Source organism: Pinus tabuliformis, chromosome J (genome assembly GCF_031772625.1).
Source record: "Pinus tabuliformis cultivar Carrire ecotype Pingquan chromosome J, CPIR1, whole genome shotgun sequence".
Taxonomy (NCBI): domain Eukaryota; kingdom Viridiplantae; phylum Streptophyta; class Pinopsida; order Pinales; family Pinaceae; genus Pinus; species Pinus tabuliformis.
Window position 1 is genome coordinate 1,003,879,501 of NC_142295.1, and position 13,116 is coordinate 1,003,892,616.

Here is a 13,116-nt window from a genome sequence, read left to right on the forward strand (position 1 = left end):
ATTCTTTTTGTAATGCTGGTTATATTTCCACTTGTATGATAATATAGAGTTTGGGTTTTAGGCCGAGGCTTTACTTGGGTTATATATTATGTGGTATCTGTGATTGATTCCTTCTTATTAGTTATATGTGTTCTTATTGATGTTGCTCATGTTCGATTAAGCTTCCGCTAAATTGGTTGTAGAAGTAGATAAAGTATTTTGCTTTAGTCTATTGCATTATCAGGTGATCTACAGGTGGGAATTTCTACATGGTATCGGAGCAAAGGTGATCAAAGCGGAGAACAATATACTAGAGATTTCAAAGTTTTGAGTTTTGGGCCACGAGTTTTCAAAGCAGATGTGAAATTTTTTGTGCAAAATTTTTAGAAACAAATAGCAAATTTGGATTCCTTGTGGAAAAATACCCAAATTGAAAAAAAAAATTGGTTGAATCTGAGTTCGGATGAGGGAGATATCACTGATTTAAAATCAGCTCTTTTTCCAGGAAATTTCGTGACGGCGGGAAAGATGAAACAGATTGGTGTGATAGCCAAGAACCTATATGCACTTGAGGTACAAGATGCATGCAAAGCCTTGAGGATCAAGGAAAAGGTTAGAGAATTGTTGGTTGAGAGGGAGAGTACATTACCTTTCAACATGCATCACCAGAAGAAGTCTCAAACAATTGTGGAGGAACCACAATTGGTGAAGCAACTTCAGGAGGTTGTGGAGCAGCCACAACTAGATAAGCTGAGAGGAGATCGAGTAGAGACATCTAATCATGTAGAGACCTCTAGTAGGGGGAAATTTCGAGCCAGGTGGGCAGAGGGATCACATGCATCCATACCTCCAGGTAGGAGGTGGGGCGATGTGGAGTGACAGTCCCAAGAAGGCTGGAATAGGGGCAGGATCCTTGAGGTACCCAACCTCTTTGATTCGACTTTGCTACAGGAGCCTTGATGAGGAGCAGTAGGACTGGTTGAGTGGGTAGAGATAGATGTAGATGGAGCGGAAGAGAAAGCTACAGTGCAAGAGTCCCATGACGGTGTAGAGCTAGCAGGCTGGAACAATGCGAGAGGCACACGAGTGTTGCACCAGTGCAGGATGGTACAGAGAGGTGTGCAATGGTGTGATATGAATGGAGTGTTGCAGCAGCTCAGAGGTCAGAGAGGGAGCACTTGTTAGCAGCAGGTAGAGCTTCAACATCAGAGAATGTTTTTAGCCTAACAGAGGTCAGTTGGGAGATTTTCTTGTTTCTAGAGTTGTTGGAGCAACCACACTTGGTAGAAGTGTTGCATGCAGAAGATTCCAAAGGTACAGGATCGGGTTCGAGTTGAAGCCTTTCTTGTTGAGAGGGAGTGTTGAAAATGGCAACAAGAAATGCTAAAAATAGAAGTGCTAAAAATAGCAGTTTGGGTACCAGTGCTGGATTGGGCAATAGGGATGAAAAATGGAAGTGCTAAAATAGAATTACTATTTTTAGCAGTTCAGGATGGATTCCTATTTTAGTCAGTCCCTGGACTAAAAAAAGGAAGTAAAATTCGAATTTGAACTTAACAGTTGTTTGAAAATAAATTAATAAATTCTCCATGAGTTAATTAATTGTGAAAAATCAAACATGAAGTCTATGTGAGGACATGCAATAATTTATCTATTAATTGAGGAATTTATCCATCAGTTAAAGAGATAAGGATGAGTTATAATTTGAGTAGTAATTAGTTGGCTTAATTAACTGAGTCAAGTCCAGTTATATTTTAATTAAATAGTTTGTTTAAATTAAATAAGTTCAGTTAGTTAATGCATGCTTGCATATAACTGCTGCACTTCAGATAACTGAAGATTCTCTCATGAATAACTCATGCATGTCAGTTCAGACAAAGACCCAGTTGAGATCAGAGAAGGGATAGTGTACTATCAATTGGATGAATATTTTTCCTATAAAGGAAGCTCATCCATGATGAGGATTTATCTCCTTCAGGACTGCGTAGTTGGATCAGAGGTTAGTGAGTGTGTGAAGAGGCCAATTCACACAAGTGGCTGCACTGGACCCCAATCAAAATTGCGCAAAGAAATAGGAGGCTTGGAGGGTAGACCAGAGGTTGGACAGAGGCCTTTGACTATCTATGAGTAGTAGAGGTATTGCAGAGAGAGCAGGATAGCTTTTGAGATGATTCTTTTTGTAATACTGGTTATATTTCCACTTGTATGATAATACAAAGTTGGGGTTTTAGGCTAAGGCTTTCCCCGGGTTATATCTTCTGTGTTATGTGTGATTGATTCCTTCTTATCAGTTATATGTGTTCTTATTGATATTGCTCATGTTCGATTAAGCTTCCACTAAGTTGGTTGTAGAAGTAGATCAAGTATTTTGCTTTAGTCTATTGCATTATCAGGTGATCTACAGGTGGGAATTTCTACATCTTTACCTCTATAATTGTCATCTAGAACATCTTAAGAAGTCAATGATTCTCCCCATCTAGTAAGCTTTCATTTTTTAGAGTGTAATTCTAAACTATGCTTAAACTTAAAGGATAAGAGGTTTCATCAAGAGTCGACTTACCATGTTCATAGGGAAATAACTAGCTCACATTACCAATGCTGCATATCAAAATAGGGTGATGGCTTGAGATTGTATCAATCAAAATACAAGGGGTCTCATCAAGAGCCAACTTGTTCAGTTAAGTTACAACCAGTGAGTGGTGTTTTCAAATTTGGTCACCAAAACAAGACACTGGCCTTTAAGGAGAAAAATCAAATTTTAAAGAAAAGAGAATTGTTTAGAAAAAAAGAAAAGAAAGTAAGTATATGAATCTGAACTTATCTTTAAAAAATTGCATTCTTAACTAGATGGGATACTGAATCATTGCTGGTTAAAAGGTAACCATATCAAGGCTATGGATGCCTACTGGCAACATAGGCTCTACCTATGACAATTGAGTACAACTAAAAGCTGATTTGTGAGAGCCCCCTGTTTTTATCTTTAAAACCCAGTAATGGCTGATGTAGACAAAGCAATTTTCATATTGAAGAGAATAATCAAATGGATGATAATTAAGTAGATTTTGTTTTTATTATTTAGAGAAATGTTATGTATCTTATATTTCATGTATTTTATTTTCTGAACTACCTTTATTTTGGAAGTTTTTAGAAATTTCAAAAAACTGTCAGAGATAACTGGTTCTTCCAGCGAATAGCCAATTGTTGTGCTATTCAACAAATCCTCCATTTATTAATATAATAGCTAATATTCTATCAATAAATGTGAACCCTTAAAAAAATCCTTCCAAAAAACAAATTTAGCATTTAGACACATTCTTTTAAATTTTTGGAATAAAACAAGATATCAGGTCAAAACCCTTTGAAAGCTAGCAATACTTGCGTTTTCGCGTATCGCTGGACCAAGTGTGTCAAAAACCTTATTAATAAGAAAAACATGCGAAATGCGATCTAAAGGAATCACCGCGCTTAACCTAGATATCATTAGGATTTTCATTAAAAACTAGGTCCTAAGGCATTTCCTCTCGAAATAAAGCCCGTATCACATATCACAATTCACAAAGGGCGCACCCTCACGAAGTATGTTGAATCATGTGAAATGCGATATTGCGATGCGATGGTTAACCTTATCGCATCGCATTAGAAATACTTAAGAAAGATTTGAAATCTTACAAACCATGCGATGTTGCGAAATGCGATAAAAGCCCAGACCCGATTGGAGCCTATGTTATAAAGTAACACTTATGTCCATTACGCAAATGAAAAATGCTTTATAAGGTAAATCTTGTTAAACAAGCTACGTTTTAAAAAAATAATAAAGAACGTCTCACATCTCACATCCCACAGAAACCAAAGGAACTTTAAAGAAAGCGCACAATCAAAATGCGATAATGCGATTTGCAATATTGCATCGCAATCGCAAAATCGACATTTTCGCAAATCAAAGCTCGTAACCTTAAAAGGTTTTCTTCCCGTTTTACGATGCGAAACATTAATGAGCAATAAAGGTAGTGATAAAAAATCATTAGTGGGAATTTAACATGGGTTAATGGAATTTATGTTTGAAAAGCGGCTCAACGTGATACAATATCTTTTCATCTGCGTTTAATTAAACTCCTTTCTTGTCACCTTTTCAAGGTTATCTGTATCATTCATTCTTATTTTCATTCTCACTTGTGTCTATCTGATAGCTTCTGCTTTGCTTCATTTCAGGAAAAATCCATAGCAAGAGTCGTTAGGAGCAATGGCAAAGAAGGGAAAGGCAGCTGCATCTGAAAAGTCAGAAATGATCCCTCTATTCTCTGATACTACGTGCAGTAGATACGAAGGAACTTCAACATGGGAAGCCATGTATGATTTGTTAGAAGAAGAGAAACCAAGGCCTTTGGTAGCAAAGGCCACAACCGATGCTCATGTTTCCTCCGACGCCTCTTACTTCGAGACATCATGCTCGTTTCTACACTGCATAGCTGCAAGGCCGAAGATAATCCCATACACAGATATGGTCAAGTGGATAATTGATGTGGTGGATGTCTCAGACAGAGAGTTCAAGAATAGCAGGAATGAGGTTATGGGGTCTTTTTTAGTAGACAACCTACAACTTATGTACAATCTACCAGAGCCACAAAAGCCATACAATAAACAATTCCTCGAGAATTTTCTAAGGAGTATGAAGAACCAGTAGATGTTACACGAGCCTGGACAGAAAATGAAATCAAGATCAAACAAGATAAGGCAGTTATGTATTCTACGACATCTATTTCTCACCCTTATAGTTTTGTAGCAACCATGCTATGTAGATTGTTCGGTATGCCCGATAGTACCAAATTTTCCCCACAGTTGCTCCCATTAATAGAAGCAGTTGTGAACACAACAATAATGAATTGGGCTCAAATTTTGTCTGATAATTTGGAAAAATCCATCATGGAGTATAGGAGAAAGAGGAGTCCCTCTTTCAGGGTTTATCCCCCATTTTTCATGAGTTCCTTTGTGGACGCAATTTGATTTAGCTCTAAATTTCCTATTATGGGATGGAAGTGGACTATGCAATACCCTCTTCCTATCCATGTGTACCATAAGAGTTTGTGGGAGTCTCAATTTTGCCCCCATTTTTACAATATTTGTCAAGGAGTTATGCTGCCCATCCATAAATAAGTCTACAATGCAATCGCCCCTAGGTTTTTCAAAGAAGCTGAAGTGGATATTTTGCTAGTAGCCAGATGGTTTGGGGAGGAGACATTTACCTATATCAAAGTATTTGGGATCATTGCTTCACTGCATGTCCTCCCATAATATGTCCCCAACAAATTAATTGCTAGGGATATAGCCTACCAAACGGTATGGGAAGGTGGATGAGCAAAGGGTTGAAAGAATAGAAGAAGGCCATTTGGCCTACATTTCCATTGCAATGTGGTACGTTTTCACTACATGATTTTGGACATGCATGCAAAGAGGTAGAGATTATGAAATCTCTAAAATTAGCTACATTCCCAAGAAGGAAGTATGACCCAAATGGCACTGTAAAGGACTTCACTACTATGGTGAAAGTGAAACCATTCACCCATGAGGAAGATGCCTTCGATGACCTCTTCCTACAAAAAGAAACATTTTCAGATGTGACGCATATGGCATCACTACTTTTTTCCTCAAATGATGTTGAAGCTTTTCATGTATACAGAAAGAGGAGATTAAAAAAGGTCCCATTGGACCTACTACAGATTGAACCAATAAGGGAGCCAACTCCCAGTGTAAGCTTGGAGGACAACTCCAAAGAAAATTCTGAAGCAGAGACCTAGGAGAGATCTACTCATGAGTCAGAGCACTCAGAGCAGCAGTCTCAAAATGGGGGAGGCAATAAAAATAAAGAGTCCAAAAGGGACACAGCCGGAACTACAAAAGAAACAGCCGAGAAAACCTCGACAAAGAAACATGTAGAAATTCACTCTACTTCCACTCAGTCAGCAAAACCCCTAGTTATTGATTTGGAAAAGGAATGGGAACATTTCAACAAGAAGCTTCATACAGATGAACAAACATCTGAGATACAGACTCCACAACACAAGTCAACTCAAGAAATAACAGTGGAGAAAACTGTAGGCACTCAGGATGTTGAGCTCATTCCTGCCACCCCCACTTTAGAAATTATTTTGAGAATTGAGGAAATTCCTCCATTAGATGTGTTTTATAGTCCTACTCACAAAGTTGTTGTTAAGAGACAGAGGAAGAAGAGGAAGCTAGATGCTGCAACTATTATGACTCCTGACAATGAACCAATGGACATTGTATGGAAAGACTCGCCCATGGACCCATCTGAAAACCTCACAAGACTGTCACAATTTGCAGGAGCCTATGCTACGACAACTATTGACAAAGCAACAGAGGTCCAAATGCTGCTTAGAGAAAAGGAACAAAATATTCTGCTATTGGAACAACAATTAGCTCAGGAGAAATCCAATCAACAAGCAGAATTACAAGTAGCCCAGCTCCAACAGGAATTTGAACAGATGCAAATACAACATCAGGCCAGCCTAGTGGAAAGAGATGCATGGATACAAGCCATGACAGATAAGTATAAATACAATCCGCAAATCGATGAGTTCATAAAGGAAGCACTTAGTCTTAACTCCCAACTAATGCAACAAAAGGAAGTTCTATGCCAGAAAATCTCGCAAATAAGTCCTTATTGCGAGATCAGTGATAAGCTAACAAGCCAAGTTGTCGACATGAGACTTGAGTATGACGAAATCCATAAAAGGGTTTATGACTTTATCACCTGGAAAGAATCAGAAGAGGGGAGAAAGGCTGATTTGCCAAAGATGGAGGAATCACATAAAGACATCTTGTTCACAGATTGGGATTCACAGCTCAAGCAAGTAGAAAGGGCAACGACGGTTGTGATAACAGTAAAAAATGACATCATAGAAGCCATCAACAAAAATCTGCATGGCACCAACCTAGTTGCAGAGTCTATACTAGGATTTCTTCCAAATGCCAAACAATTAGAGTAGCAGTGGAGGTAGGCGGAAAAAGAAAAGGAGGAGGTAATTAGACAAATGGGAAAGCTAAACTAGGAAGCATACTAACAGTTTTTGGTAAAACCATATAGCCAATGGATGACCTTGCAATGCTTAACTACCTCCACACAAAAAATGGTGCCAGCGCTGACAGACGCTATATTTGTTGGGTAGTTGAAATCTGCGATTGGCCAACTAACACAGCTCAAGCCTATGACAGATATTTGCGATCTCAAAGATCGAATGCAAAGGAGTTAGTCACTTAGTTTATTTTTATTTTAGTTTTATTTTTTCATAATCTGAGGTAGGTCGTTTAAACCTCCTCAGCTATTTTTGTAATAATCTATTTTAGGACCTATAGTTTAGTATTTAAACCCCTCTCATGCATTTAGAGAGGGGTCTAGAAATTTTATCAGAAACATTCTTCAAAACATGCACTTCTGTACCTTTGAGGAGGTTTTGATGGAATGAATGGAACATGATCTATTTTCTCTTAAATGTCTAGCATGCTCTACTGAAATGCACTTTTGTACTCTTAGAATATGTTGGATTGATTGGAATTAGGTCAATATTGCTGAAGCACATGAGCAAGACTCGTCATATATGGTACTTTTATCTTATGATCTTGTTTTATTTATGTATCAGGCAATAATTCTTCTTTTAATTGTTTATGTGTGAAAGTTTGAATTACATTTAGCATTATTGCACTTTTTTATGATGTTGGTTTTGTCTTTATTCTGAATACTTGAACGATTTATATGCGATATATCTTTCACAATCGTTTTGGCTAACTATTTATCCAAAACGATTATTGTTAAAAGATTTCACTCCTTATTGCAGTTGAATCATCTTTATTACCAATTTCTATAGGACATTATTGTAGATCACATACTTTTTTTAATTCCCAAGTATATTTAAATTCAAATATTGTTTAAACAAGGATATATGCATGTGTTTAGTAGTTTAGATTAGATTACACTTAGTTTAATCATTCCCCTGTTACAACATATATCACCCCATCAACACTATCAAAATATCTTTCGGGAAACTGGTCCCCTTATCCCCAGTCGGAGCCACTATACCAAACGAAAAAGGAGCTGCTAACCAAGGTCTGGACCGGGTGGTTTTCCCCCATGTTGTAGCAACTATTTTTAAGGCTTCAACAGTCTCCCGGATTTTACCCAGTTGATTAATGATCCCATACACCATGATTTTGGTTGGCCAACTATGCCGACTAAGCTTCCCTCAAACATTCCAAAGTTTGAGTTTAATTCTAGAGAGGACCCCACTAATCACATATGCTCCTTCCATATGTGGTGTTCGTCTAATTCCATCATCAATGAGTCCATTCGTCTTCGGTTGTTCCAACGCACACCCACTGGAGATGATGCAAAGTGGTACATTGACCAACCCTCCACTTCTCATTCCACTTTTGCGACACTTGCTAAAGTGTTCCTTTCATATTTTTAGTTACCTCTCCAATACGACACCGATACGGAGCTCTTGACCACATTTCGTCAGTCCTCTGCCACTCGTCTTTCCAACCATGTCCAGGAATGGTGTAGAAGGAGGAGCATGTGCCATGCTCCTTCCTTTAAAGACCGTGTCTACCTCAATTGGTTTCTTAGGAATCTTTTAGTGCCCATTGCCAAAGATGTTGCATCTCACTTTCCTCAGACAGAGGAAGAGGCTCTCCAGACTGCTCTGAGATATGACTTGATTTATGCTCAATCCAGTTATGTCTATACCATTATACCAGACCTCCCTCATCCTGGTGGTGCTAATGCACCGGGGTAACCTCACATTACCGATGGTATCGTTGGAGATATTTCAAATCCTTCGCCGTATACTCAAAAGAGTTATGTCTATCGACAGGGGGGCACCAGTTCCTCCAACACTTATCCCCCTCCTACTAGTAAGGTGTATTCAGGACAAAGCACATATTATGCATTCACCCAACCACATTAGCAGATGCCATGGCCAGCTAGTTCTCAACCTATCTACCAGACCATTTCCCCTTCACCATCTTACACCTATGCACCGTCGAGTTCTCCAGCCCCTCATGCATTAGCGTCGTTGCCTCCCATGCATCCTCCGCCCTAGCAGCCACCGCCCCCTCAGGGTCAAGTGTCTGCATAACAGAGTGTTACCAATCCCAAAAATTCGAAGGAAAATAATAAGTGGAAGTGTAACAAGGGTATCCAGGGGAATCAACCTAATCAACCCCAGGGGAACCATCCTAACACCAACAACTAGCAACAGGGAAACCAACGCAACTAGAACAAGGTTGTTCGTATGAAAAATCCTTGTGCATGTTGTGGTGTACCTGGCCATTACACTCATGAGTGTCCACTCTTACCTTAGATGCACCAAATGTGGGAAGCCCAAGCAAATTCTAGAGGTAAACCACCCATGCAACAACCGCCTTAGAATCCTGCGCCATCTCAACCAACCGTGCTTACGAATCCTTTCCCTTATCAAGGATTTGTTGTTGATCAACCTCAACAAGGCAAAGCAGCCCACCCTCCCCAACCTTTTGATCCTGGTGTCTACTAGAATCTCACGATGAATTCTGATGGGGTCAGTACCTCCAGTGTCAACATGCAAACTCGGTCGCGTCAATACAACAAGCCAGCAACTTCGTCCACAATTGAGCCAAAACCTAAATAGTCTACTGAGTCTCTTATGACATCAAATGGTCCTTTATAGATCCCACATCCTAAGGTTGAGTCAACTCCCAAGATCCTCACAGGGCCATTGCGCTGTAATGCGGCTTCTAATCGAGCTTCCCACACGTACAATATAGTAGATGACTTGGCACAATCACCTGCCGCCATGTCGATGCCGGAGGTCCTCCAGGTGTGCCCATCTCAGAAGAAATCTCTGCTAACTACTTTGGGCACAGTAGATCCTTCAGATGATCATTTGATTGTCTTTCCTATTGATGCATTAGAACATCCTCCATTACCATCATCCGTTTCCTTCCAGTTACTAGTCCGAGTCCGTAATGCCATCATCTCTTGATGCATTATTGACGAAGGTGCATCCTCCTGTGTGATGTCTGCTACCATTTGGAAGAAACTCAAGTCACCTGAACTGTTGCCATCCACCATCACTTTGCATGCTTGGGATAGTCACCCCTCCCAGCCTCTTGACATGTATCGCAATTGTCTAGTGACTCTTGCAGGAAAGACTGTTTCTGTAGACATTGAGGTTATCGATGTGCCTCTAAATTGCAACATTTTATTGGGTCATAGTTACACTTATGCCATGTCAGCCGCTGCGCCTTCGGTTTTCCACAAGTTTTTCTTCCCCCATGAAGGGAAGATCGTCACTATTGATCAGTTGACATACTACGAGCTGTCATCCTTGACCTCCCCTGAGTCCATTATCTCATTGATGTCTGAAAAGCAGTCTACTAGCCTTCTCACCGGTGTTTCACCCAGAGTCTACAAAGATTCCACATTGTTGGGTGCTTACCCTGGACCTCCCCCTCCCATCATTGAGCCCAACTAATTGAGTGTTTGCATGTCACAAGTGTCATGGGCTACTCAAAAGCAGTCTGGTACCTCTAGTCTATAGTCAGTTCTGCAGCACCCTGTTGTTGCGACTTCAGCCGAGCCATCAAGATCTTACCCTCCAGGACCTCCTCATTTTTTGGATTCCTCTCCTTTGTTCCCATAAGGATCCTTCCTCCATCTAGGAACTGTTCCATCGAGACATTATCCTACAGGACATATGCATTTCTTGTTTCCTCCTCCTGGCATTTTTTCTGTCCCTGTTATGGCTTCATTGAGTCTCCCTAATATGAATTTGGAGACCCCATTCTGGTACATTGATCCTCCAATGAGCACTCCGCCTGGTTAGCTAAGACCATATCATGCTTTGATCCCAGTTCAACCAGTCCCTTTGACCCCTGCCACTGCTCCAATTCCACCGCAACGTCAACAGGAACCCACTCCTATTGCGAAAGCATCCGGACAAGGGGGCAAAACTAAGATGAAGGAACCAAGGATAAGGTTCCCCAAGCACCTTCAACTCCCAAGCCTCAAAATTCGACACCTCTGTGTGATTTGTGTGATGTTGTTGGGCATGCCACCAATAATTATCCTGAACTTCCTTGCCTCAAACCCTTGGTCAACGATATGTTTCCTGAATCTAACGTACCTGAGGTCCAAGTTACCTTACCTGATTCAACCAAGAAACTTAAATTGTTGCGTACAAATCACCCGTGTCCTTTTTGTGATCATTACGACCACTATTCCCATTTCTTCCCCCGTCTTGAAGAATTTTTCTATTGACTCCACGTTCTTCATGACTTCGAGGTCAATCATAGTGGATCATCTACTCTTCTACCTGTGGATTCTGGTACCACTAGTACACCAGAATAGGGGGACTTTGGTCCCACCATCGTGATCCCTCCCCCTGATGTCGAGATGACAAACTCCATGGTACATATCCATTACCTGTCATCATCCTTGAGATCCTCATAGGAAAATATCTCTAAGGTTCCCATCCATGCTTCTGTCGAACCTCCCTCATCGGAAACCTGGGTCTCAACATTAATATATCTTCAATCTACTAACTCATCATCTACCACCTCAGATGATGAATATGTGAACCTTCTTTCTCAAGATGATGCACTAGGTACTGCCGCTGCATCATGTAGTCAATCTTCCTCCCATCCACCCATCTTCCATTATGATGAGGACATCATGGAAGCCATGTCTATCCTTGGGATGATATGCACCATCGTGTGTACTTCTTGCTGGAGCAGTATCATGACCAATATGTTGTGGAATCTAAAGAATTCATTCATGGTGAAGTCAATTTGTTTTGCAATCCCATCCTTGCACCAAACGCTTTCGAAGAAGGGAATATGGCCAACATATCTCCTACTATCAAGATAAACATTTCTGATAAACTAGGGATTGAAGAAAACATTACCTTGGGGGCATAGTGCACCCCGAAAGAAATTGACGCTTACACCAAGCTCTTCAAAGAATTTCATGATGTTTTTACCTAGTCTTACTCAGAGATGCCTAAACTTGATCTCGCCATTGTTGAACACCATATTGACACATGACCCGATGTCATTCTATCAGTCAGATGTTGAGACCCTTTCACCCTTATCGTTATGAGCCCATCAAAGCCGAGATCGACAAGATCAAGCAATCTAGTTTCATCTATCCCATAGAGTATACCACATGGGTATACAACCCAATTCTTGTTCTCAAGAAGAAAGGCACCATTCGTGTCTGCGTGGATTTTCATGACCTGAACAAAGCTTGTCCCAAAGGCAACTTTCCCACACCCTTTATTGATCAGATCATTGATGAGTGTCTGAGGCATGAGGTTTTATCATTTATGGATGGATTCTCTGGGTACAACGAGATCAATATCCGATGTGCCGATCAATTAAAAATTGCGTTCATTAGTCTGTGGGGAACCTTTGCATATAGGGTCATGTCATTCGGTTTGAAGAATGCTGGAGCCACATTTTAGTGGGCCATGTCATACTGCTTTCATGACTTGGCGCATATTATCATTTCTTACCTTGACGATCTCACTACTCGCTCTAGGTCTCGGGTGCAACATATTCACGATTTGTGCACCATTTTTGATCCAGGTGGATGTTGGTGGCCACCCACCTATCCAATTTGGACCCCCACAACTGTCTCTTTCAGTCTTTTCAGTTTCCTAAATTGTAGCACAATTTACTATTTTTAGCAGTTTTTCGGGTCCTAAACTTCCGGAGCCGTTTTGAGGCCCTAAACGACGTTTTTTGGGAAATCTACCGCTAGCAATTTTACTGTCAAAAAATCGCCTTTTCCGTCGTAGTCCTCAGAGAGATATTTCCAACGGGCTATCATGCGCATCAAATGGAGATAATACGACCAATTCGCGACCCCGAGAATTTGATGTACCAACTTACCCAAAAAAACGGCGCCCAAAATTTGGCGTTTCATCTTCTAGGGTTAGGTTTTGGAATGTGAAGGGTTTTCCATTGTTTCTCAACAATAAATAGGCCTTCGAGCCTCATTGTAACACAGTTCAGAGGCATGTAGCCACCACATCTCTTCTCAGAGATAAGCTACCATCGCCCTAGCTGGTTTATTTCCATTTC